The sequence below is a fragment of the Argopecten irradians genome, chromosome 2 (genome assembly GCF_041381155.1).
Source record: "Argopecten irradians isolate NY chromosome 2, Ai_NY, whole genome shotgun sequence".
NCBI lineage: Eukaryota > Metazoa > Mollusca > Bivalvia > Pectinida > Pectinidae > Argopecten > Argopecten irradians.
The window spans coordinates 42,152,008-42,179,921 of record NC_091135.1 but is presented as its reverse complement, the minus strand read 5'-3'; the positions used below and the strand labels follow the sequence as shown (position 1 = coordinate 42,179,921).

Below are 27,914 nucleotides of genomic sequence, written 5' to 3'. Positions count from 1 at the left end.
ACTACCTGTATATCTGTCAAAGAAAGATCCCAGAAATAACATTTTCTTTCTCCACTTCAATGAAAACTGGCCATATATACACAGAGAAAGATTCAGCATTACCAGAAAAACATTATCTTAGATCAAATTCTTAGAAGAAAGAAAAAATGAATGTGGTAGAAATAGGATCAATATAAGATAACTGTACCAACAATGGATCCTCACGAACAGGTAAAATGTACTTATAAAAGGTCGTGAAATATATATCTTCCTGGTAATATAACTATTATATAAGGCAGGTAGTTAAGGCTGTACACAGGAATGATGTCATTTAACAGCTAACAATCTATCTGCTGTATACCGGGTAATCATTATCATAGAATACCAAGCAAGATAGCCCGGCCATCAATCATCTGCCCATTGGTTGGCACCCTCCCACTGTACGAAATGTAGGCGGAGCTAAGATGTATAAAAATGAACATCCGACTGGACTTGCTCCAGTGTAACAGGCCCAGGAAAGAAGCATGCACATGTAGTCATAAGAAGAAATATTGTGAAAATGATAGCTGCTATGAGGGGAAATGATCTGTACTGAGGACACTTTTACCCTGCCTGGAAGAGAATTAACTGAGTTAGGACACTAGTGATGGTGTCAGATTTAAAAGGCATGTGTAAGCGGTGTTGTTCAGCAGTTTGGGTTCTATGTTCAAGCTCTGATGGTGAGGAAGTTTGCTACAGAACTAAGGAGAATTGATACAGTGATTAGTGAAAGGTTACATCCGTTTTGTTTATGGCTCAGTGATTAATGAACCGGCATTAGTAAGTGTTACATTCTGGTGTAATTCAGTCCATTGGAATAAGAATGGAGTGAAAACATGGGTTATACAGAGTGCTGGGATGTAGCCATAAAACAAAGGTAAAGCATTTTCTTCATCGTCCCTGATTTTCCAACAATCATTATAATCATAAGAATGCTTGCTCCCCTACTTATATATTGACATGAATTTGGATAATCTATTAAGGAAACAAAATTAATGTATATAATTATTTTCTAAAATGTATATTAATTGTGATATTGGTATATCTTTAAAGCTGATTTGTCAATACCTGAGTAGGTTACTTTGGCTTGTCTTCTTATCTACTTATTTTACAATGCAATTTTGTAAGTTTAATGATAATTTCACTTCCTTCTATCGCTTAGTTTCATTCTATAACTATTTGACTTTCACCATTTTTTAATTTCATTGGGTTGAGAAAAAAAATGTTTTTACAAACTTGTTCATACCCCTAATTAAAAATGAAATCATAAAATAGTGACATAAATTTGGAACAGGGATATAAAATATTAGAAAACATGTAACCTGGGCAAACAGAATGAAGAAATGCACTTGCTTAAATGTAATTTCTACTATAGAGCTATTAAAAATACACAATAAGAAAATTATTAAGATTAAAATACTGCATAAATTAATGTGAATCATAATTTTTGAATTATCTAATAAAAATTTGATAAGTTATTACATAACTAGCCTGTTCTAGGGTCAGGTCTCAGATATTGTAAGAAATCGGTGTAGAACATCATATCTGATACCCAATACCAATGTCTGTAGCATTTCACTGTATTTTTACTGGAATAAAAACATTCCAATTCCACCCATATTAGAGAATGCTGAAGTATATCAAAGGACTTTCTTAAACACTAGAATTCAAATGAAACACTCAGAATACTACTGAAGGAGATATATATCACAAGATTTTAATTTGTCTAAAGTACTTTAAAAGCATGAAGCAAAGTTCTGCTCTTTTAATTGTATACCTACTGTCATAATAAAATTAGATTTTGTTCCTCATCAAATATTGAACAAGGAGCCGCAAAGCTTGGCATTATCCCCCGTGCCCAGTTGTGTATGAAAGCTCAAACATAAAATAAATGAAGCTCATTGTAACTAAGAGTTTAAATCTTGATATTGTCATCCATGTAGGTTTAACTATTTGAACAGAGCTTAGTATTGTCCTTGAATAAATTCATACAACAATATATCCGCTCTCCAGTAACATGACATTTAAAAGAATAACTTAAAAGATCATGTACAGAAAGTTTCGTGTAGCCAAGTTGAACGGTTTTTGAGTTATAGCCTGAAATAGAAAGGAAACTTTAATAATATGGTATTTTTAGATAAGTTTCCATGGTAACAGAAAAAGTATTGAAAATGAAAGATTCCCATTAGCAAAAGGCACAACTAGAGCACTAGCCTACTATGTACAGAAAGTTTCGTGTAGCCAAGTTGAACGGTTTTTTAGTTATAGCCTGAAATAGAAAGGAAACTTTAATAATATGGTATTTTTAAATAAGTTTCCATAGTAACAGAAAAAGTATCGAAAATGAAAGGTTCCCATTAGCAAAAGGCACAACTAGAGCACTAGCCTAACATGTACAGAAAGTTTCGTGTAGCCAAGTTGAATGGTTTTCGATTATAGCCCGGATAGAAAGGAAACTTTAATAATATGGTATTTTTTAATAAGTTTCCATGGTAACAGAAAAAGTATTGAAAATGGAAGGTTCCCATTAGAAAAAGGCACAACTAGAGCACTAGACTACTATGTACAGAAAGTTTCGTGTAGCCAAGTTGAACGGTTTTTTAGTTATAGCCTGAAATAGAAAGGAAACTTTAATAATATGGTATTTTTGAATAAGTTTCCATGGTAACAGAAAAAGTATCGAAAATGAAAGGTTCCCATTAGCAAAAGGCACAACTAGAGCACTAGCCTAACATGTACAGAAAGTTTCGTGTAGCCAAGTTGAACGGTTTTCGAGTTATAGCCTGGAATAGAAAGGAAACTTTAATAATATGGTATTTTTTAATAAGTTTCCATGGTAACAGAAAAAGTATTGAAAATGGAAGGTTCCCATTAGAAAAAGGCACAACTAGAGCACTAGACTAACATGTACAGAAAGTTTCGTGTAGCCAAATTGAACGGTTTTCGAGTTATAGGCCGGAATAGAAAGGAAACTTTAATAATATGGTATTTTTTAATAAGTTTCCATGGTAACAGAAAAAGTATCGAAAATGAAAGGTTCCCATTAGCAAAAGGCACAACTAGAGCACTAGCCTAACATGTACAGAAAGTTTCGTGTAGCCAAGTTGAACGGTTTTCGAGTTATAGCCCGGAATAGAAAGGAAACTTTAATAATATGGTATTTTTTAATAAGTTTCCATGGTAACAGAAAAAGTATTGAAAATGGAAGGTTCCCATTAGAAAAAGGCACAACTAGAGCACTAGCCTAACATGTACAGAAAGTTTCGTGTAGCCAAGTTGAACGGTTTTCGAGTTATAGCCCGGAATAAAAAGGAAACTTTAATAATATGGTATTTTTTAATAAGTTTCCATGGTAACAGAAAAAGTATCGAAAATGAAAGGTTCCCATTAGCAAAAGGCACAACTAGAGCACTAGCCTAACATGTACAGAAAGTTTCGTGTAGCCAAGTTGAACGGTTTTCGAGTTATAGCCCGGAATAGAAAGGAAACTTTAATAATATGGTATTTTTTAATAAGTTTCCATGGAAACAGAAAAAGTATCGAAAATGAAAGGTTCCCATTAGCAAAAGGCACAACTAGAGCACTAGCCTAACATGTACAGAAAGTTTCGTGTAGCCAAGTTGAACGGTTTAGGAGTAATAGCCCGGAAACGATACTCGGACGGACGGACGGACGGACGCACGGACGGACAGAGCCCAAATCAATATCCCCCGCAAACGCGTTTCGCGGGGGATAATTATTGGAGTTTTTCATGATTTGATAAAAATCTTAAAATACTTGTATACTTGGTTATAATACCACATAGCTGGTCATATTTATGAGAGTCAAAATTTTCAAGATTTTAAAGGCCCACTACCTTTCTGAAATAAAAATTAGAAATTAAAAAAAAAAATTAATAATAACATTAGAAAATTTATATTGATGGCCTAAGATGAAGTCACATCAGCAAACAAATCGAAGATTCCCTTTGTAATCTATGTGAAGATTAATTTCACTGTTTTGCCGTTTTGCAGTGATATTCAACTAACGCATGGTAATTAGGGCAACAATGGGAAATTCAAGATGACCAGCGTTATGAAAACTAACATTTTGTTTATTCTAATCAAATTGTTAAAAAGGTGATAAGTGTAGTATTAAAGGCAATTTAATTATCTTTGCTAATATACAAAATTATTAATCTCATTTTACATTCCTTATATCAAAAAGGAAAGCTATTTCCGAAAGGAAGTGGGACTTAAACTAATAAAAGAAAATTAAATTTAAAATTGTTTTAAATTTTCAATACTTTGCGGATAAAATTTTCGTAATTTCAAACTGAAACAGCATCTAGTGAATTTTTAGGAGGTTACATACTTGTGACAATCATTAAACACTTTTTCTTCATTTATTTCAGCCTTAATCTATGTTTCTTTACTTTCCTATCCAATTAATTTTATGGGAATATATTCTTTAAATTCCATTTAACATGTAACTCATGTAAAAACAATCCCTGTATTACAATGTGAGATAAGACCTTTCACGACACGCTTGTAGATTTGTCTTAGAATTGATTTAACTCACCAAGTAAATTGATATACTGGTAATGAATCATTTATTTATATTCTATGTTTATATATTGATGATACGGATATAGAGGCTTCCAGACTACATCCATTAATTGTCCTAATAAAAGTACATTTTTCATATATATATGCCTAGTTGGGTTGATTTATGTGGTTATTGTTCTGTTAACAGCCATATATGGGCATGTCAAGTTTAGGAGATTGAAAAAGGCTGTATTACCCGCAGAAAAAAACTTTGACCAGTGGTCAGTATCTGGCAACTATCCTTCATAGGTTTCGAACTCACAACCCAGAGCTGGAGGGTATGTGATAATATATTGTAACATCTTTATTATCCAAAAATAATCTTCTTTTTTTTTTGTAATTGTTTATTTTTCAAGGCATTTATATATACATGTAGTATAAAACAAAAAGCAATCATTTGTCATCAATCATCATCATTATCATCATCATCATTATCAACATCTCATCTTTATCATCATGATTATCATTAGCAATATCTTATCATTATCATCATCATCATCATTATCAGCATCTTATCATTATCCTCATGAATATCATTATCATTATCGGAGATAATTAGAAATATTACCATCAAAATCATCATCATCCTTATCCTCATATCATCAACCATCATCATCATTATTGCCTTTCATAAACGTACACATACACCGTTATATATATATATACACACTCTTATACACACCTTAACACACTTTCACTCACACATACACACAGTCTCTCACCTTCATTCACACACAAGTCACACTCAGATACACACGAGCATACACATGGAGAAACAAGAAAAAAAAAAAAATTTACAAAAAGAAATGGAATACTGTATATGGAGATACAAAGCAAAAGAGGTTTAGAGAGGGGAGGGGAGAGGCGGTAGGGAGATTCAATCATTGTAGTTTTAATATACTCTAGAGGAAGGAAATTGTATTGAAATATTTTGACTAGAAATTTATATCTTAATTCGGCACTGAAAGGGTCAATGACAAACTTAAACAATCTGTTAATAGTAATATGGTTATTGTGTAGATATAGATATAGATATATGTATAAGTACATGTATATGCATGTGATGTGTATGTAAATATATATATATACCTGGTATATATAATAGATTAATTAATAAAATAAAATTGAAAAATGTGTGTACATAAGGAAAGAAAATCATGTATTTAAAGGTCTAATAGTGGTTTCCATTTCCTAAAATTAATTTCAAACAATTGTTTTTTCCCTTGATTGTTGTTATTGTTTAAAAATTTCAGAGCTGATAAGTGCTCCTTTTTAGTATTAATAAGGGCATTTATTTTTAAAGATTTATTTAAACATCTAGCATTATAAATGTAGTGTTTTATTATAATGATTATTTCGTTATCAATTGGATTGGTATTTGGTGATAGAATTCCGAATAGGTGAGATTCTTTGTTTGTAGAAAAAGGAATAAATAAAATGTCCATTAGAGTTTCAAGTTCCTGTAATAAGCTTTGAACCTCTATACATTCCCATAGACAATGGACTATTGTTTCTGTTTCGTTGTTACAAAATGTACATAAAGGGCTAATAGCTAGCTTGGCTTTTATATGGTGAATTATTCTAAGTTGGAACCACTGTAGCTTTGTACTATGGGAGACTAAAAAAGGAATTTTGTATATTTTTTTTCCATTGATCTGTGTCATAGTGAAATTGCTGTCCCACTTCGTTATTCCAGTTGGTACAGTGGTTGGTGAAATATGACATTTGTAAAAAATCTTTTGAGCCTTTTCTATTTCTGAATTTTTTTTCAAAAAGCAAGGGAATAGATGGTTGAACTGTTCACTGAAATGGTTACAGCGAATTTGATATCTCATGGAACCGTCGGATAGCTGATAACAGTCCATTATAATTAAAATTTGTGTTAATGTTATATATGTTCTGAAACTCATCAAGAGAATAAAATGTGAGATTACTGGGGTCTTTAATTAGGTCATTAAATGTAAATATGCCAGTATTAAACCAATTTTTGTAAAAAATGACTTTTTTGCCAATTTATAGGTCTCTGTTGTACCATAAAGGCGTCAAAAATAATCTTATTCAACAAGAGTCAATATATATTTACAATGTCATTAAAATTTGAATACATCAGGACATATTAACGACATGGCCCCTTGGCTGATTGAACCGGTGGCTGGAAGTCCTCATAGGTAACATTACTGTTAGGGGTAATCTTTCATAGGCCCACCTAGTGAGACGGCCCACCTAAATATGTGTTAAGTATCTACTTAAAAACCCTTGGGTGATTCATTACATTAGCCTGAACAGGCTGATATAACAATTCTATGACATGGACACACTTCTGACACACGGCCTAGGTATTATCTCGAGCACAATGGCCAGAGAACACATTTAGGGTGTTTCTGATAAAGATGTTTAAACAAGAGGCCCAGAGGGCCTGTATCGCTCACCTGGTTTGTAATGCCAAGTAATGTTCTGAATATAAGTTCATTGTTTCTTTTCTGAAGAAATTTGGATATTTACCTCTTATTCCCCTATTGGGCCCCACTCTTTCTCCTCCAGGGGGGTCAAAGCCAAAATTTATACGAATTCTGTTAACCCCAAGGATGTTTCTGGCCAAATTTGGTTACAATCCATGCAGAACTCTAAGACAAATAGAATTTTTTAGGATTTACCTCTATTACCCCTATTGGGCCCCGCCCCTCCTGCCCCCAGGGGGTCAGAGCTAAAATTTATACAAGTTCTGTTCCCCTTCCCCCAAGGATGTTTCTGGCCAAATTTGGTTACAATCCATGCAGAACTCTAGGACAAGTAGCGATTTATAGGATTTACCTCTATTACCCCTATTGGGCCCCGCCCCTCCTGCCCCCGAGGGGTCAGAGCCAAAATTTATACAAGTTCTGTTCCCCTTCCCCCAAGGATGTTTCTGGCCAAATTTGGTCACAATCCATGCAGAACTCTAGGACAAGTAGCGATTTATAGGATTTACCTCTATTACCCCTATTGGGCCCCGCCCCTCCTGCCCCCTGGGGGTCAGAGCCAAAATTTATACAAGTTCTGTTCCCCTTCCCCCAAGGATGTTTCTGGCCAAATTTGGTTACAATCCATGCAGAACTCTAGGACAAGTAGCAATTTATAGGATTTACCTCTATTACCCCTATTGGGCCCCGCCCCTCCTGCCCCCAGGGGGTCAGTGCTAAAATTTATACAAGTTCTGTTCCCCTTCCCCCAAGGATGTTTCTGGCCAAATTTGGTTACAATCCATGCAGAACTCTAGGACAAGTAGCGATTTATAGGATTTACCTCTATTACCCCTATTGGGCCCCGCCCCTCCTGCCCCCGAGGAGTCAGAGCCAAAATTTATACAAGTTCTGTTCCCCTTCCCCCAAGGATGTTTCTGGCCAAATTTGGTCACAATCCATGCAGAACTCTAGGACAAGTAGCGATTTATAGGATTTACCTCTATTACCCCTATTGGGCCCTGCCCCTCCTGCCCCCTGGGGGTCAGAGCCAAAATTTATACAAGTTCTGTTCCCCTTCCCCCAAGGATGTTTCTGGCCAAATTTGGTTACAATCCATGCAGAACTCTAGGACAAGTAGCGATTTATAGGATTTACCTCTATTACCCCTATTGGGCCCCGCCCCTCCTGCCCCCTGAGGGTCAGAGCCAAAATTTATACAAGTTCTGTTCCCCTTCCCCCAAGGATGTTTCTGGCCAAATTTGGTTACAATCCATGCAGAACTCTAGGACAAGTAGCGATTTATAGGATTTACCTCTATTACCCCTATTGGGCCCCGCTCCTCCTGCCCCAAGGGGGTCAGAGCCAAAATTTATACAAGTTCTGTTCCCCTTCCCCCAAGGATGTTTCTGGCCAAATTTGGTTACAATCCGTGCAGAACTCTAGGACAAGTAGCGATTTATAGGATTTACCTCTATTACCCCTATTGGGCCCCGCCCCTCCTGCCCCCTGAGGGTCAGAGCCAAAATTTATACAAGTTCTGTTCCCCTTCCCCCAAGGATATTTCTGGCCAAATTTGGTTACAATCCATCCAGAACTCTATGACTAGTAGCCATTTAAAGGAAATGTTGACGGACGGACGACGGACGGACGGACGACGGACGGACGGACGGACGGACGGACGGACAACGGACGCCGCGCCATGACATAAGCTCACCGGCCCTTCGGGCCAGGTGAGCTAAAAAAGCACCTGGTATTAGAGGGAGCAGCCAAAATCTTAAACATTAACTGTTTATATTTATTACTGTTTCATTTTGTGAAGGTGTGTGTATGTGTAGAGAGATCTTGCAAAATTTCTTGGACCAAAAAGATATTTCAAAAACATCTACAATATTTTATCTGTACAAACCTTTAAAGATGCTACACCGCTGACAAATAGTATTTTTCTCTATTAAAAGCAGGAGCAGACGATTTAGTATTTCTCTTCAGTTACAAAAGTTAATTCTTTACACCATTGAAAAGTTTAAGCTTCTAATTTTACTTCAATATATTAAAATATATTCAAAATATTAAAAATAATCAATTGAGTCCAGGAAAACTTTATGGCACTGTGGACCTTTACCAAATGAAGCATTGATTGTGCATGTACCAAAGCAAAACATACTATTTTATATGTGTTTTTATGTTAATTAGACACATATCTACACGATTTAACATAAGTTATTATTCAGATGATGAGTATTGTATGTCGGGGGTGGAGCATCTTTGAATGACAGGTTGGTAAATAACTAGTTTTGAAGAGTTTTGAATTAATTTTTTGGCAAAGAAACATTTTTTGTAGTAGCACCATAGCTACCACCTCTAAACAAGGATTAACACATCATCTCACTATATCACAGTCTCCTAGACAATATCAGCCTCGGGTTGACCAGCCAAAATCTTTCACTAGGGTCAAGATATCCCTGTCCACTTGACAGACCCATGCAAGATTATTTCTCTCCCATATTTAAAAAAAAATCAGATTATGAATTATTTTCATAGTGTTGACAATTAATAGCGTCCTCAACAATAATTGATTGCATCATTGTCAAGCGCGTGTGAGCTGTGTTTTCCTACCCCAGTAAAAGACATAGTTATCTTTTCCTTAGCAACCGCAGGATAACCCTGTCAGTTATGGGAGAAAAAACATTCCAGTTCACATAGTCACAATACACAGTCTCAATTCTGTGTGTTTTAACAAAGATGTTACTTTTATAGGAGATGAGGAAACCAGGAATATTCTACACAGTACAGGGCCAGTCAGGGATATCCTCAACAATCACGTAAAGGTAGGTCCTTTTTACCTTCATTGTGGTATGTTATCCTCAAAGTCAAACGTTCAATACATGTGCTTATATTGGTTAATTCAAACTTTCAAACAAATTGAATACATTATTATGGGTAAGCACAAGGATAAAATGAAACACTATATATTATTGTTAATGAGTAATATACTCCTTCTTATTAGTGAAATTATCATTCACTGGAGTTTTACAGAGTAAAAAGAAAAAAACATTTGATTGCTACTAAAGTACCGGTATGTCTATTTCAATAGAAGTACATGTCTTCAGCATTCACAATGAAATACCTTAATTACATGATTTACAAACCCATCAATACCCATTTCCAATATGTCATACATGTACTTTCAAAAGTAAAGTAATGTAATGAGTTTCTTTTATTATATTAATTCTACTCTTGGGTTACAAAAATCCCTCACAAAACAATCCATACCACAAATGAAACAGTGAAACCAGTTTTTATATATTTGCAGTCCTTGGTGAATACATAATGTGTAAATCTGACTTCATGACAACTAATTATTCTAAAAGCACAAAGTAAAATTTTCTTTCTTTTAAAGATTTAAGTAGCATGCTTGCAGACTCTGATATAATACAGTGGCATGTCCTACTCCTGCAGTGGAAAAATATTTACTGTAATTATAAATATTGTTAAATGTACAGTTAATTTCTGAAATGTTTTACCTGGTATTTGAATTTGGACTTCTTTTGTTAATCTAGCAAACTGTGGCGATTGTAAGAGGGGAAGTCTATTCACATGCCGAGGATACACGACACTTGGTGAGGAAGGGATAAACATTTCAGACTAACACAGACACCAACAGCCTGTCCCCACATACCAGACAGGAAAACACTAATACAGACTCTTACATGCATCTGTTTCACAAACTTCTATAGTCTTAATGGATCTGTGGATGGGGAAAGAAATGTGCATAGTACGAGGGATGTTCCGAAATTAATTTTACTTGCGCAATATCTCGTGGAAATCATGCTAAATGGGCTTAAAAATACCTCATGGCGATAGTGTGATATCTGAAGCGTGATATAGGTAAATATCTCGCTCACAATTACACTGACCTTGGTGCTGTGTACATTGTTTTGTAGCGCACTCATTACACTCTATACAAATATGGTTGGCAAGAAAGTTGAAAACGTAATTGAAATTAGGGTAGGTCTCTACTTGGTTTAAAGCCGGTGGATATTCATCGTGAAGTGTGTGATATATATGGGAAGGGTCAAATGTCATATATGACTATTTGTAGGTGGGTTGCTTGATTTAAGTCGGGACACCAGCAGCTTAAAGATGCTGCCCACACAGGTCGCCCTGCAACAACAACAACAAAGCATAACATTGAACTCATTCGGCAAATCCTTGAAAAATATGCAAGGTACACTGTCCGGCAGTTAGCTAAAATGACAGGCTTGTCTTTAGCACGTATTCATTGCATTTTAAGGAAACATCTTAAGCTGGGCAAGATCAATGCCAGGTGGATTCCCCATTTACTAACTGACAACCAAAAGAGGTCCCGGGTTGACAAAGCCAAATCCTTATTGAAGAAATACCCAAAATACAGCAAAAAGGCTTTTGATAATTTGGTCACAGGTGATGAAACATGGGTGTATTTTTTTGAACCCAAAAGAAAATGCTCTTATCGAATCTGGGCAAGTAAAAACGCCAGGCGCCCTAGCATTGCTCAAAGAATACGCACCGTGAGGAAGGTTTTGTACGTCATATTCTTTGATAACAAGGGTTCAAATCCCTGTTCCAAAAGGCAAAACTGTCACAGCAAAGTATTATAGAGACGTTGTACTTCGAAAACTTAAGAAAGTCTACAAACGCCGCCGCCCACAGACAGGTTTGAAGTACCTCAGGCTCTTACATGATAATGCGCCAGCACACAAGGCGCGCATTGTAACGGAGTTTTTGAAGGCAGAAAAGATCACTGTCCTCCCCGACCCTGCATATTCACCAGACTCGGCCCCCTGTAACTTTTTCCAATCAATAAATTGCCCTTGGCTCTGCCATTTACCAGTATCTTATGAGTATACCAATTCAAGAGTACGAAAACTGTTTCCAAAAGTGGATCAATCGGTTGAAACGATGCATAAATGCAGAGGGGGAGTACTTTGAGGGACAGGGCAAAGTAAAATGATCAGAATTACTTCTATCAAAGAGAAATCACCAAGTAACAATAATTTTGGAACACCCCTCGTACTCTAATGTGCAAGAGTTGACATTGATTGACAGGTAGATTTCCCCAATGTTATTTCATAATGAACTGTTCCAGCCTTGGATGGTTTCAACTATAGGTTCAGTGGAACTCATTAATTACCAGGTATTTAATTAAGATATTTCAGTAGAAGTTAATTTACCCAAAATAATTTTTTGGGAAAGGCTTATGCTTTTGCACCCTTCCAAAGGGAAGTCTTATTGATTTAAAACACTACCAGTTGTCTTTGATGCTATCTAATTAGGCAGGTAGAAAATTTATGATGTGATATCCTATTCTTTTTCTTTTCCTATTTATAGCAACCTCAGAAAAAAACTTTCGAAACTTTCCAGTGTTCGAAATAAATACCTGTCCGTCTGCCCGTGTGCTGTTACTTTATAGTCATGCAGACTTTTTTGTCCATTTTGGTCGAGATAGAGGACACAAAACAAAAATAGCAGAAGAATTGTGGAAAGGTTGAAGATCAATCTGTAAAAATCATTTTTTTTGTAATATTCTGGTTTTCAGTCAACTTTGTTGAGACCCTACAATACTAATCTGGATATGCAGATATACTTTGTTAGTAAAACTGTTACTTTGCTAGTAATTATATAAACTACAAAGATGAATATGATGAATTGTAATTTACTTTGTAAGGACCAGTAACTTTCAGTCAGGACCAGTAACTTTTAGGGTCAGCCAGTCCTTAGGATTAGCAGGAAAAAATCCTGAAGGGAGAACACTGCTTGTGTCATTTAACTGCTGCTGTAAGCATACAATGTACTTTGTTGAAGAACCATCTGTTGCTTCAGCATTTTAAAACCATTGTTTTTAGAGTTGTAGCGGTATAAAAGTAACTTTGATATTCTTTATAAAAATAATGTTTAATTATGAAAGGCATTGGTTTCTTTATTTAATTCCTTTTGCGTATTGATTTACGGCTTATTTTGTGCAGTAATTTTGTGAAAAGGTAGCTACTGGTCCCTCTCCTTTTTTAAAGCATTTAAGCTATGGGTCGAATACAGTATTTGTTCATATCGATTAAAGACATCTTCTAGTAGCGATATGTACCATGTATGTAGTCAACAGATATCTTACATGTAGTGATATGGACCATGTATGTAGTCAACAGATATCTTACATGTAGTGATATGTACCATGTATGTAGTCAACAGATATCTTACATGTAGTGATATGTACCATATAGTCTAAGTGGGATGACAAACAGCCATTTCCCATCATTGTCTATATCCAATTGTCATTGTAAGAAAGTAACTTGTGATGTGAAGTTGTTTTACAACCACATCAAACATTTTAAACACCAATCTGTTGTGACTCAAGTTCAAATTTCCTTCAATTCAGCCCTATGGCTATCCAGTTACATTAGCATCTACCACTCCACAAGGTGTGCAACCCCTGACCTTAAAAGGCTAAAATAAACTACACATGCATGACCAACACTCATAGGTAATCCTATAAAATGCACAGCAATTTGTCTCTCTGTGCTTTTTCATCATTCAGGTGTGTGTGAGCATGATACAGGGATGTCTCTATGCATAATGGTATCAATTTTCAAGTTTTTTCTGAGGAATTTTACTTTGCTTCTAAAGTTTGTTGCATATTTGTGAAACTGCATGGCAGTATGGTTTGGGTTATCATTATGCCTCATGTTTATAACAGAGTCTGTGATTAGTTAAAACACATCATATGATAGGGAAATAAAATGTCCCTCTGGGAAATAAAACATCATATTTGATGACAGCCTGTCTTTCACACAGAGTTATCTCCCCTTCCGATTGTACAACAATGATGGACGAAGTGTACTTATCGCGAATTTAAGTAATATTTTAACCCAGAGTAGCCAATTGCGAATTTTTGGTATAATAAACAATTTATTTCTCCGGTGGCAATGTGATATGAAGTTTTATTAACCTTCAGATGTAATATTTCCATCGAGCAAGCCCTCAGAAAATATTACACCTCCGGGTAAATAAACCTTCATATCACACTGCCACCGTGCCCATCATGCATAAAGCGGGTTGTAGAATGTTCCTACTAAGTCTTCTAATGCTAATTCAGATACCTATAGTAATTTGCTGAGGAGGAGATTTTCTGTTATAGAAAGATGCTCTAGTATTCTTGGTATAATGAAATGTGAAACAATACTTTGGTAAAGATAGATATCTCCTGTAAATTCCGCAAGTCTCTTTTTCTATTATTTTTACAATAGGTATGAAAAATTGGTATATGGTGGTTGTCTTCAGCTACCCTGCAGGTAGGGCGTAAGAATTGTACCTGCTGCCCCTATTGCATGATCGTTAAAGGCGACTAAATTTAGGATCTTTTCTTTTCTTTCTATTTTACTTACTTCTACTTAACGTCTTCTGACACCCCCTCACTTTTGGCTTTGGTTGAGCGCTCGCCCCTGTGAGAAAGGCTCTGGGTTCTCTCCCCTGGCCGAGACACACCGTAGTCTATAAAAGTGGTAGTTTCTGCTCCTGCTTAGCACTCAGCATTAAAGGAGTGGGACGACTGGTTCACCTGTGGTCAGTATAATGTGACCAGGTCGGGTGTATTGGTTGGTGTCTTCAGCAACATGCTTCAGTGATAAAGCACTATAAAAAGGGCAAAAGTTCCACTATACAAGAAGACACAACATGAATATACCGCAGTCTCCTAAAACACACGTGCACTTCACACACACAACACACGGCATCCATGGGAGGCCGTCCTTTGATCATGACCCTGGCTGTTAATAGGGTCATTTATTTAATCAAACAAACAAACAAGTTAGGAATTCATAGTTGTCGGTGAGGAGGAGATTTTCTGTTAAGAATCACTTGATAGAGCTGATTCTTGGTACAAATGTTTAATGTAATGTGAAACAATACTTAGGTAAAGATAGATATCTTCTCTAAATTATGTCTCTTTTTCTTAATATTTTTACAATTGTTATAAAAATTGGTATATGGTAGTTATCTTCAGTTATTTTCTTGCATTCCATTTCCAAATTGTCTATTCTTTCAAAAGAAGATTTCACAAGAGGTTTCTTATTTTAAGCTTACTGGTTCTTAATTGCTTGTTATAAGGATCTACCGTATTTGACCCAATAAGTGCCCATGTCCCTATAAGCGCCCTTCCTCAATTTCAATTGCCTGGGCATAAATAAAGACCACAATTATCAAAACTGTATAGTTTGCGCTTTACTTTGCAATAATTTCAACTTATTATACGCACCTTTTCATTTTTTTCAATTTTTTAAAAGCCCTAGGCGCTCATTGGGTCTAATAAGGAACTTAAGAAAAAAAATCTACTAGCTTTATAGAGCTGATACATGATTAAATAGTCTTTATGTCTAAAAAATTCATTAAAAAAGAATGAAATTTCTTGTCTTCAGGTCTGAATAGACTTTGATATGGGGTAGATGTCACAGTGTTATTTATTGTGGTATACACAGTTTAAATCATCTTCTTTTAATGGGCTGAATTAGGAATTAGAAGTCCCCTGCAAAAAATAAAAATGAAAAAAAAATATACAGATAACAAATTATCCTCATTATGAAATGATGAAGGATAAGAAAAAATAAATAAATAAATAAATAAATAAATAAATGCTTTATTCATAAATAAATCTTTCAATTTTCACTGAAGTTGGACCCCATGAAACTACCTTAAAAATCTGGTTTAACACTGGTAACCCAAAATGTGTTAATCTTGCCGAAACTTGTTAGAATAACAGCAGAATACTTAATTTTTAACAAGTTTCGGCAGGATTAGCATATGTGCTTTTTTATTCAGTATTAACCCTTTATATTAAGAGTTTTCCTCAGAATTCCAATTCGATTAATAAAATTAAGTATTTCTGCCGTAAAATTAAGTATTTTCCTGTCCGCCGTGGGTCGTGACGGCTGACGGCCGAATAACAGAGGGTATCAGTCACAATTACCCAACGTGCACGGCTATTTATTGCTACATTGTCGGAGGTTGGGAATCGCCAAACTTTTCCGATGCGACGGTGAAATTAACAGATTCGGCGATAGAATTAAGAGTTTCTGCGTTTATATTCAGTGTTTCTGCGTTTATATTCAATGTTTCTGCGCTAATATTAACACATTTCGTCGCTTACATCGAGCGGGCGCGCCGAGCCGTGACGGCCGAGCACAGGTAAACTTTACCTTGTGAAACGAGACTTACAGTACGTACAGCCGCCAGCCGATTGTACCTGTAAAATAATTATGTTTACAATTCTCTTTTCCCCTTTAAAAATACATGTACCCTCATTATCCTATTCTCCTATCTTTTGTTGTTTTCTTTCCCGCGTCTCGTATGCATTTTGCACCTTTTTTCGGAAGAGTTCCGATACGAGCGGTAACAAATGAATATAACTGTCTAGGTTATGTGTAAAATATGTGTATATACACGGGGATTAACTATGACAAACAAATTATGTGTTTGATTATGTGCAATTGCATGTATGTATATTCTTCTCACAAATTTGAATTGTTGACGATATTAAAATAAGATCGTTTTCCATAAAATAAATAAATATTTGTTATTTACAGACGTTTTGAAAGATATTTTGGTGTTGCCTTTAATTGTAAAATGCTGATTAAGTGTTATACATAATGATCTGCTTTTCAGGTTTGCTGAATTGATTTGATATACATTAAACGACCGATATCATATTCTGGTAATATTTGATGTACTTTGTGGCACGTAATTCCAGTATTTATTTATTTCCGCGTTTATATTCAATGTTTCTGCGTTTATATTCAATGTTTCTGCGTTTATATTCAATGTTTCTGCGCTAATATTAACACATTTCGTCGCTTACATCGAGCGGGCGCGCCGAGCCGTGACGGCCGAGCACACGGCTTACACGGGTAAACTTATCTTGTGAAACGAGACTTACAGTACGTACAGCCGCCAGCCGATTGTACCTGAAAAATAGTTATGTTTACAATTCTCTTTTCCCCTTTAAAAAAACATGTACCATAATTATCCTATTCTCCTACATGTATATTTTGTTATTTTCTTTCCCGCGTCTCGTCATTTGAGCTATGCATTTTGCATCTTTTTTCTCACAATTGTTTTTTTTTTTATTTGATATTACATAATTACATGTTTGACTTAAATAAACAATGGTGATATACTGTCTTTGCTAATTAGTCAGTGTTATGGTAAAGGTTTTTACTACTACCCTAATTACGAGGCCATGCCCAGGCCTATGTTATTACAACGAAGCGAACTTAGCTTGGTCATGTATGATTTCTTTTGTGTCGTCAAAGAGAGGTACTCTGGATACGACCATAAGGAGAGTAGTACAGGGAGCTGTATTCATCGATTGGTTAAATGATAAAACGTGTATATTTCTTCATATTCCAGCTTACACATAATGGTAGTGAGGTTTCGACGAATTTTTTAAAATTATTATTTCTTTGTCGATTAACTTATTGAATCTGAAACTTAACGACATACATTAATTTTTTATACGTTTCTGATTCAGTATGCATTTTTTATACTCGTGACGTCGTTACACCTAAAAATATCTTTAAAAGGTTTTTTTTTACTAATATTACTATCACTGGACAATATTAAAAACGTCTTTAAAAGCAACTGGTTAGCTGGGGATATTTGTTAGATCTATGTACAACTCGTTATAGGAAATGACATCGGGATATACCGATGTCTGTATTAATCATCATATCTTATTTCTAAAAAAAGAGACACAAAAGTGAAAATAATATTGGTTTGAATAAATATCCTGATGAACCGTCATGGCACGAATCGAATAAAGCACTAATAAGAAGGTCACATAATAACAGAATTTTCATACAATTTTCAGTTTAAGAGCACACCTTTCGAAACCCAGTTACTGGGAGTTATCATAGCTGGCATGTTATTTATTACACCATAAAATACACATTAACATGGAATATTGTGTCAACACAAACCGACCAACGGCTAGCATTTTTTTCAAGGCTATATTTAGTGCGTGACGTAATCGATACACAACGTCACTATAATAAACATAAAATATCATATGAACGATCACTGTGCTATATATTTGGTAAAAATTATATACTCAAAATGCTAATCAACGAAAGACAGAGACTAGATTGTCAGTGAAGTTTGGGAAGACCCTTTTTAACCCAGTACACTTTAATGGGGGTTTACAAAGAATGAACTTTACAAAAAAAAAAAACTTATTGCCAGTATATGTTCTTCTCTCTCTGTCAGGTGAATTATATTACCTGTACATACACCTCTCAGGTGTACTGTGTACCGCACACGTGTCATCCGACTAATTAACTCCACAGATAACGGACGCCGTGGACAAATTTAGCTATATTGCTTGCCCTATTGGGGCCATCCTGACACCACGGGTAGGAGCTAGCTAGCGGTACCCTGCGGGGTTACGAAGGGGATGCGTATGCATTTTGGGGAGCTCGAAGTGAGAAAAATGGCCTACGATAGTTGTATACACTTTTTCAATGCGATCATATGTGTATGATTTTTAATACCAGAAACACAGTCATACAGCTACCTAATAATTTAATGAGACCATAGTATATATAGTTTCATATGTAGTGTATGTCTAATTTCTGTGAGCACTTTTTCACACCGCGGTCGCTTATAATATGATGATAATATGATACTAAGGATTTTTGTCTAAAATACATCCTTGATGATACCAAGGACGTATGTAAGGTGAATAAGTGACGCTGGGTTTTGGGCAAGTACGACGTAGGAGCTTTTGCGTTTGTGTACTGACCGTGACGTTGGGCGACGACTGATTTTCCGTTGATATCCGCCGGCGCAGCCTTTGATGTAGCTTGTGGGTGCGAGGGTTACCGTCTTACTTTCTGAAGCGTCATTTCATGAGTTGTCGTATTTTTTAACAAAAATTTAAGACATATCTTCTAAATCTTCCGTCCTTAAAGCAAGTACTAAACGTTGAGAAATTTTATTAACTTTACATTGGTGTTTCGTTGGACTCGATTTACCGGTTCGTCTAGCGTTACGCGTGGTGTTTAGTAGGGTAAAGAGACAGTTCTCACTTATAAATCCTTGATGATACTTTTGACGATGTTGGGATACAAAATGGGGGTGGTTTCAGTACCAAGTATTTATGAATTGGCATATATAATACATTCACTTGACTTTATATATATAATCATTGACACACACGCCATATTGCAAGTCAGCAATTTTAGGAGATTCACGTAACAGTACATCCGGGTACTCGGTAATCTGTACACATTTACATTTTTATTATGATAAAATGGTGCGTTAGTCCGGTAACTATTAGGCCTAAATCAAGTTCAAAAAGTGTTAATAAAATACGGAACACGATTACATATATACAAGGATTTATAAGGATTTATAAGCATTTATAATTCCATGATATATTTAAAGGATTTGTGCAGTCAAAAGTGATAATTTTAGTTTATGCTGGAAATGGCTTTAATAGACCATGTAGAAACCTCTCCGTGCCGCGCGCGACCGGAATAACCTGTAAACCGCCGATATCGAGGTCAAATTTTCTGACCGCCCGATTATGCATATTTTCTAGCCCTAAACCGTGTGACGTCACAATAGTCCGTGGCTTATTGCTGTACTTTAACTGATGTGCTATCACTTACATCGACGGTCACAGGAAAAGCGATCAAAGATTTTTTTTATGATTACTTTTGAGTGAAGTTAATCGTACAATAACTTTGTCTCGAATATAAATAACTAAAAGAGTGAAATTCGATGTTTCAAATACTCTAATTTGTGCTCTAATAGCAGGTATCTTCTAGTAATTATGAAAGAAAATCCACACAGAAATAAAAGTTTCCGATTTTTTGTCGAGGAGTTCAGCAACGAATACGCTTTAATTAAATAATATTTTCCTGTAGTCTGTATCTTTGATACATTGTGAATTGCAAAGTTTGTGACTGTAGAATGAAATTTTACGTAACAATTGAAGAAATTCTTGATTAAAGCATCAAGGATATGATGCTTGACATACGTACACACCGATGATTTATCATTACAAACATTGTGTTGTGTGTTGATAACCGAATAAATCGAGATACATTTATTACAATACCGTAAAACGTTTCAACATGTGGTAGAAAGAATTTACTTTCGATATTATAAAAGATCTAAATATTGAGATATTAAGCAAAACAAACTATTTTTTCAGACCGTGCGGTCGCTTTCAATTTTTAATCGATATACTAGTAGATACACCGACATTATAGATATATAATTAGCCATGCCTTTGGTTTGATGGTTATGTAATACCTTGACCAGGATGTTATTTACCTGTACACAACGCCATTCATCGAACTCACCTGTAATTACCTGGCCGCGGGCAATTTGCTATTCAGTGGACTATATCGGGTATTTGCTATTGTCTTACTGTCAATCAGGTTAGGACATCCGTTAATTGGATTGTGATTTGAATTATGGAAACCCCGTACATCTATGCTCTAGGTTTTTTTATTGTCACCTCCATTTTTAGAATGAAGATGTAAAAGCAAATGGAAATAAAATATACCTGATCATACATAGGAATACATATTACATACACACATATATATATGTCGTACGCAGGTAAAACAAAAATGGAAGGTGACTTATTCAGAAACAAAAATGGTTCTAAGAACTAGTTCAACTAAAGGTTTAACCTTAAAAATTATTCCAGTCTAGACTGTAATTACGGAATCGTGGCATATAGCAATCTCCAGCAATTTCTAAGGTATTAGTAAAAATTCTAAGCATGTATTTTCACCGTTTCGAATCTTAATGTACATGTATAGTCATACAAGAAGGGTTTAAATATCACTTAGTATATTTTTAAAAAGGTACAAGATATTATATCTATTTTTAATGCCTGTATACGAGTAATTTCAATTTTCATTTGAACACTGTATGTGGTTACTTTTTGGATTATACGATAAATGTTCATATATCATACTATTAAATCTCGGTATGATATACAAAACGGTCGACAATGAATATACTATTAAGGATTTAGTATAATTTTGAAATAATGAATTTAAATCTACACTTAAACTGTAATATAGGAACATATATCAGAAATACCATTGATGTATTTCTGCTTTTTAGTAAACGTTATGGATAAAGTTTCAAAGGCAACAATATAGATATACATATTATTTTCGGTATAAGTTCGGTACTGTAACTCCAATATCACATAACTGATAACCGTCCACATTTTATTTTTACTCAAAAACGGTGCCGTGTTTGCATCATATCGTTATAGCAGAAGTTTGAATGAAATAAAAACACGGATTCTAGATATATTCATGCTAAATTTTGGGATTTTACTCGTAAAAAGATAGTGTTACATTATACTTTTTTTATTACACTGAAATTTACATCATATGCTATCTAAATCTCAGTCCAGACTGATCCGAACATCATTTTGATATCGCTATCAAATTGGACTGATTATCTAATCTAAAGTTAAATATATGCTTGTTTGAATTTTTGAAGTGGTGTAAATGGAATGTTTTGAAACTGAAAATATCTACATCATAAAGCTAGAATAACCATTTACTCGAAAAACTCAAATTGTAGATCTAACGTATACGTATATATGCTGTATACATGTATAGTACTAGACTTACCTTGCGTCACGGCTCGGCGCGCCCGCTCGATGTAAGCGACGAAATGTGTTAATATAAACGCAGAAACATTGAATATAAACGCAGAAACATTGAATATAAACGCAGAAATAAATATATACTGGAATTACGTGCCACAAAGTACATCAAATATTACCAGAATATGATATCGGTCGTTTAATGTATATCAAATCAATTCAGCAAACCTGAAAAGCAGATCATTATGTATAACACTTAATCAGCATTTTACAATTAAAGGCAACACCAAAATATCTTTCAAAACGTCTGTAAATAACAAATATTTATTTATTTTATGGAAAACGATCTTATTTTAATATCGTCAACAATTCAAATTTGTGAGAAGAATATACATACATGTAATTGCACATAATCAAACACATAATTTGTTTGTCATAGTTAATCCCCGTGTATATACACATATTTTACACATAACCTAGACAGTTATTCATTTGTTACCGCTCGTATCGGAACTCTTCCGAAAAAAGGTGCAAAATGCATACGAGACGCGGGAAAGAAAACAACAGATAGGAGAATAGGATAATGAGGATATATGTATTTTTAAAGGAGAAAAGAGAATTGTAAACATAATTATTTTACAGGTACAATCGGCTGGCGGCTGTACGTACTGTAAGTCTCGTTTCACAATGTAAAGTTTACCTGTGTAAGCCGTGTGCTCGGCCGTCACGGCTCGGCGCGCCCGCTCGATGTAAGCGACGAAATGTGTTAATATTAGCGCAGAAACATTGAATATAAACGCAGAAACACTGAATATAAACGCAGAAACTCTTAATTCTATCGCCGAATCTGTTAATTTCACCGTCGCATCGGAAAAGTTTGGCGATTCCCAACCTCCGACAATGTAGCAATAAATAGCCGTGCACGTTGGGTAATTGTGACTGATACCCTCTGTTATTCGGCCGTCAGCCGTCACGACCCACGGCGGACAGAAAAATACTTAATTTTACGGCAGAAATACTTAATTTTATTAATCGAATTGGAATTCTGAGGAAAAGTCTTAATATAAAGGGTTAATACTGAATAAAAAAGCACATATGCTAATCCTGCCGAAACTTGTTAAAAATTAAGTATTCTGCCGTTATTCTAACAAGTTTCGGCAAGATTAACACATTTTGGGTTACCAGTGTAAATCATCTTCTTTTAATGGGCTGAATTAGGAATTAGAAGTCCCCTGCAAAAAATAAAAATGAAAAAAAAATATACAGATAACAAATTATCCTCATTATGAAATGATGAAGGATAAGAAAAAATAAATAAAAAAATAAAGAAATGCTTTATTCATAAATAAATATTTCAATTTTCACTGAAGTTGGACCCCATGAAACTACTTTAAAAATCTGGTTTCATTTGCTCATGAACTTGGGCATGAACTTGGGTATCTTAACATCGGTTTTCGCGTAAGAAAATATTTCATCTAGACCTACTTTTGCCTAAGAAGCTTCGGCCTAGGCATAACTGTTAGATCTAAACAGCGATGGCTTAAAAAATGCAAATATTACGACGGATTTCTACAATTTTAAAAGCATTTTTATGAACTTTCGTTTTACTGACTCTGTGACTCTTGAGTATCGTTCGAGTCAGCAACATTGCCTACCGAAGCAAAATAAAATGTGCCATGTCCCTGTGTGACGCGTGTCGAAACTACGTTAGAACGTCTCAGTTACAAACAAATCATGAAGCCTAAACGGTGATAAGAAATACTATATAAAAGTCAATGAGTGTTGATTTACCTTTAATCATTTGTTTAACTTGTATGAAGGCTAAAGGCTACATAAACCACTAGAACCTTTCCGTTCCCATCACGTTACGTACGGTGACTCTCCATTTTGAATCGAAGCGGGAGACAACCATATCACACAGTCTAGACATTATCCTTCCTCGTCTTCGGCGGATGATTTTTGCAATCACATCTAAATCTATTGTAAATGTTTCATGTTTCATCTGGATTACATTGATAATTAAGTTGTTTCTAAATAAATATATGACAAATGTAATATTTGCGCTATTTATTTTTAATTAGTCTAATGATGCACTATTTTCTTACGTCTCTCGTCGTAGACTTGCACAGGCCCAGAGACTCGCAATTTTTTAAACAAAAATCAACAAAAATCTTATACGATTGAATTGAAATATAAGTATTGAATCTTGCTTTGGTCGATTTCATGGGGTGATGAATTGAGTTGCTCTTGAAACAAATTCGATATGAACTGCTTTGCAGTTCATTCAATTTGTTTCAAAAGCAACTCAATTCATCACCCCATGAAATCGACCAAAGCAAGATTCGATCCTTAAATAAAAGTTCATAAACCATGGATTTTTTTATTGAAACTAATTTTACTTTTAGGAAATAAATAAAAATAAACACATTAATTACATTTTATGTACATGTACTAAATTATATGTAAGGTTGACTCACTTTTGACCTGGTTTGTAGGTGTACTCAACATAATTTTTCTTCTCTTTTTAAATTTCTACACCAAAACATACATGTATGTAATAGCCATATTTGCAATCTTTCTTAAATGAGAAAATGAATTTTTTCTTTGTAGTATGATAACAATATGATTTAAAACAATTTGCAATCTCATTATGTTCTTTTTAGACATTCATAGGGAATAGATGCTACAAAGTCATTTGGTGCAATGACACACATGTATTGACTTCTTCTGGTAGGTTATGTTAAAATATATATATTCATGAGATTTGATTATGCTTTTAAAATAATGATGATGCAAACTTCTTAAAAGAAAATCTAGACTTTAAGACAGAGTCAATGTCAATGATGGCAACAAAAAGTCTTCTTTTCAGGACTTTTTAGACTTTCATAGGGGACAGATGTCGCAGATGGCATTTTGATGTTTATTCTCCTCAACTATTGAAAGCATTATCTAACTTTCCAGAAAAAATGTGAATAAATATCTATTTTCATGAGAGAGAAAAAAAATAAAAGATATTATTTCAGTTTTTCTGATGACATATTACACTTGTATAACTTCCATTCTTTGCATTTGATTTCCATCTTCTCTATTCTGACACAGCTATTGACGGTGTCAGTCTCTTATGTTTGCAGATCTAGAGTGCAGGTATTTCATATCACTGTGCATTAATGTTTAAAAAAGTATACATAAATAATGAAACAGTATTTATCACAATATTGAAACAGTCAAATAATGTCAAAGTATTCTGTTTCACAGAAATGATTATGGATTATATTCCTATAAATTATACATCTTTATTATCTCTATATGATGTAGATTCTGTCTGGTCCTCAGGAGAGTCAACACATTCAACTCTTTCAATACGCTGTACTTGAATATACTGACAAGGCTGCACTTGTAATATCAGGGGTTGACACTAACATTTTCACCTTAGCAGACCAGAGGACTGCTATGTTAATGGCAGCTCTGATTCTGTTGTGGGGCCCGCGGATACAAGTGAGGAAAGTGCGAGCAGTATAAGATGTAGGGGATTCTCCCTCAGGGAAAAATTTCTATTTCTATATTCAATTTCCTGCATTCTAGTGAATTTTGGTACTGATTACGCAGATATCAAATCATACAATTTCCCTTCCTCAACTACATGTCTAAAATATAACAGGCAGCCTGCCGGGCTACTGCACTATGACATTCTGGCAGCCCGATTTTTTTTCAGGCCGCCCCGCGCTGCCCTTAGTGTCGACCCCTGTAATATGTATAACTAAGTCTTCCTACAATGTGTGGTATCTACATAGCAGCCCTTTAATATTCTCGGATTTCATATCATTCTAACACCCATTATAACACATTACTGGCTCCTGTCACTCCTCTTTATAGTGGGTGGTCTTGAGGTGGTCTTGTATTCAAACAAGGTGACAGATTACACAGCTGTTGTAGGGTGATATACTTAACAGTTCACCACAAATCAATTCCTACCTAGGATACAATAAATAAAAATACGAGGTGATAAACCAATCAACCTGATATAGGGTTAAATAAGTTAGAACTAAGACATCCGACATACGAGATTAATAACAAGGTAGAATACTAATGAATTTCATAACAAAAGATATTCATCATAAATCAAATGTGCAGTCAAACCTGTAAAGAATCTAAAGGGCAAAGGAAAATGGGTATTTACAGCCAGGTGCATGGTCTTTATACATAGGTCAAATGGTATGGAAATCATTCTGGAACCTAAGTAAGTGCTCTTAGTAAGCAGGTGGTCAGTAAATAGGTAAATACAAAATGAAATGTATATGGAAAAGATGATTGGAATGGATAAATATTGTAGTGAATTAATAAATAATATAAGACAGTGAGCATCATATATGATAGTTAAATAACAATGTGTGTACAAATGATATGTAGATAAAAAGGCTTAATCTGCTGGATGCCCATAATGCTGCATATCTTCTTGCCCGAGCAATATACCAGATCTTGTTCACAGTTTTCTGAATTTTGTATTTGTCTTCAGGTATTTTCTTGCATTCTATTTCCATCTTGCCTTAATATTTAACAAATATTTTTGGTAAACTAAATCCTTTGGTGTTTAATAATTGTTTCTGGTGGTTACTTCAGAGCATCTTATCATGTTGCACATGTATTTCAAAAATCTTAAAATTAAAAATATTTGCATAGCCTAATTACTCCATTAAGTGTTATATATTTAACTTATCTTCAATTGTCGTACATCTTATTTCTATCTTTGGTCATTTGCTCATATGAGTGTCTTGATTAAATGGTTTGCAATGTCTTAAAAATTTTAACTCAGGTTTCGACTATTGTTGTCTTGATTGTTCAATTAAATCAAGAACAACAATTTCCTCCACCATTGTCTAGAATAAAGTCTAGAAAGCCTTCTGAGCTGGTGTACATTTTATACATACAGTTGTCTTCAACAGCAATTTTTTGCATTCCTTTTCCATCCTCCTTATTCTTTTATAAGACTCTTTTTACGACACAAAAAATAAATAAATGAATAAATATAAAATTTTTTTTTAAAAAGAAAAAAATAAATAGATAAATATTAACTGATTCAAAGCAAGCAGTTAAAAAAAACCAAGATTGTTGTAAGGATTTCTTGAATGCGTTGAGAATCATACATGGTACTTAAAACACAACTTGTCCAAATAATTGGACATGCTGTATTCCTCCTTAACTATATGTCACATACAAAGCAAGCAGTTAAAAAAACAAGATGTTTGCATGCGTTGAGAATCACATATGGTACTTAAAACCAAACTTGTCCAAATAATTGGACAAGCTGTATTCCTCCTTAACTATATGTCACATACAAAGCAAACAGTTACAAAAAACAAGATGTTTGCATGCATTGAGAATCATACATGGTACTTAAAACCCAACTTGTCCAAATAAATGAACAAGCTGTATTCCTCCTCATCCTCCTCTCTTGATGGTACATCCAGTTAGAAAGATAAGGAATCTTTCTAAGACATGGACTCTTTCTTCCTAACAATTGTAATTCATATTACCTACCCATTAATTTTGGTTAATACCAGGTTTTATCCCTGAAATTTCATAATGAACTATATTTCTTGTTTAGAATAAGTCAAGTTCATGTGTGTCTTCTGGGAGAATATAAAGCTGAACTAAATTTCATAGCAATTTTCTTTATCAAATCGGACATTTACCTTGTAATACCTTAAACTACACTTAATTTATTTTAAACATCAAATTGCAAATTTTGAAATAAAGAAGCTGTAACATACTAAGTACAGTTATATACAATTTAGTTTTTCTTTCACAGTTGGATTGCAACCAATGCCTAATTGAATTTTTTGTTACCAACATTTTTGACTTGATGGAAAATGGCTGTGAATGACTATATCATCTGACTATGTGATGTGTTTCTTTTGCCTCGTTTTATTTATGGATGTTAATAGCATTTCTTTATAGCAGATGTATTAATGCAAATAAAATCTTGAAATCCAGATTGTGTGATCTAATTATCTGTATACTGCAAGTAAAGTCAGTGAAACAATAACAAACTTCAGATTTTCAAAATATTTTAACAAAAGTACTTTAATACATTGTATACATATGTGCATACCCCTTTAACTCGAACAGCAGGGGACCAGATCAACAATTCGAGGAATACAGGGTATTCAACTCATCCAAGGTTGGTCAACTGTCAAAATGTCT

General features: G+C 34.6%; 1 protein-coding gene and 1 long non-coding RNA gene across 3 annotated transcripts in view; one reads left to right on the top strand and one right to left on the bottom strand.

Moving 5' to 3' along the window:
* Positions 1-27,914, bottom strand: part of LOC138315545 (ranBP-type and C3HC4-type zinc finger-containing protein 1-like) — an 84,872-nt gene that overhangs the window by 36,207 nt on the left and 20,751 nt on the right. The window lies entirely within an intron of this gene.
* Positions 159-20,327, top strand: LOC138315546 (uncharacterized). The gene is made up of 3 exons (XR_011207509.1): positions 159-895; positions 9,800-9,870; positions 10,603-20,327. It is a non-coding gene; the product is annotated as an uncharacterized lncRNA (long non-coding RNA).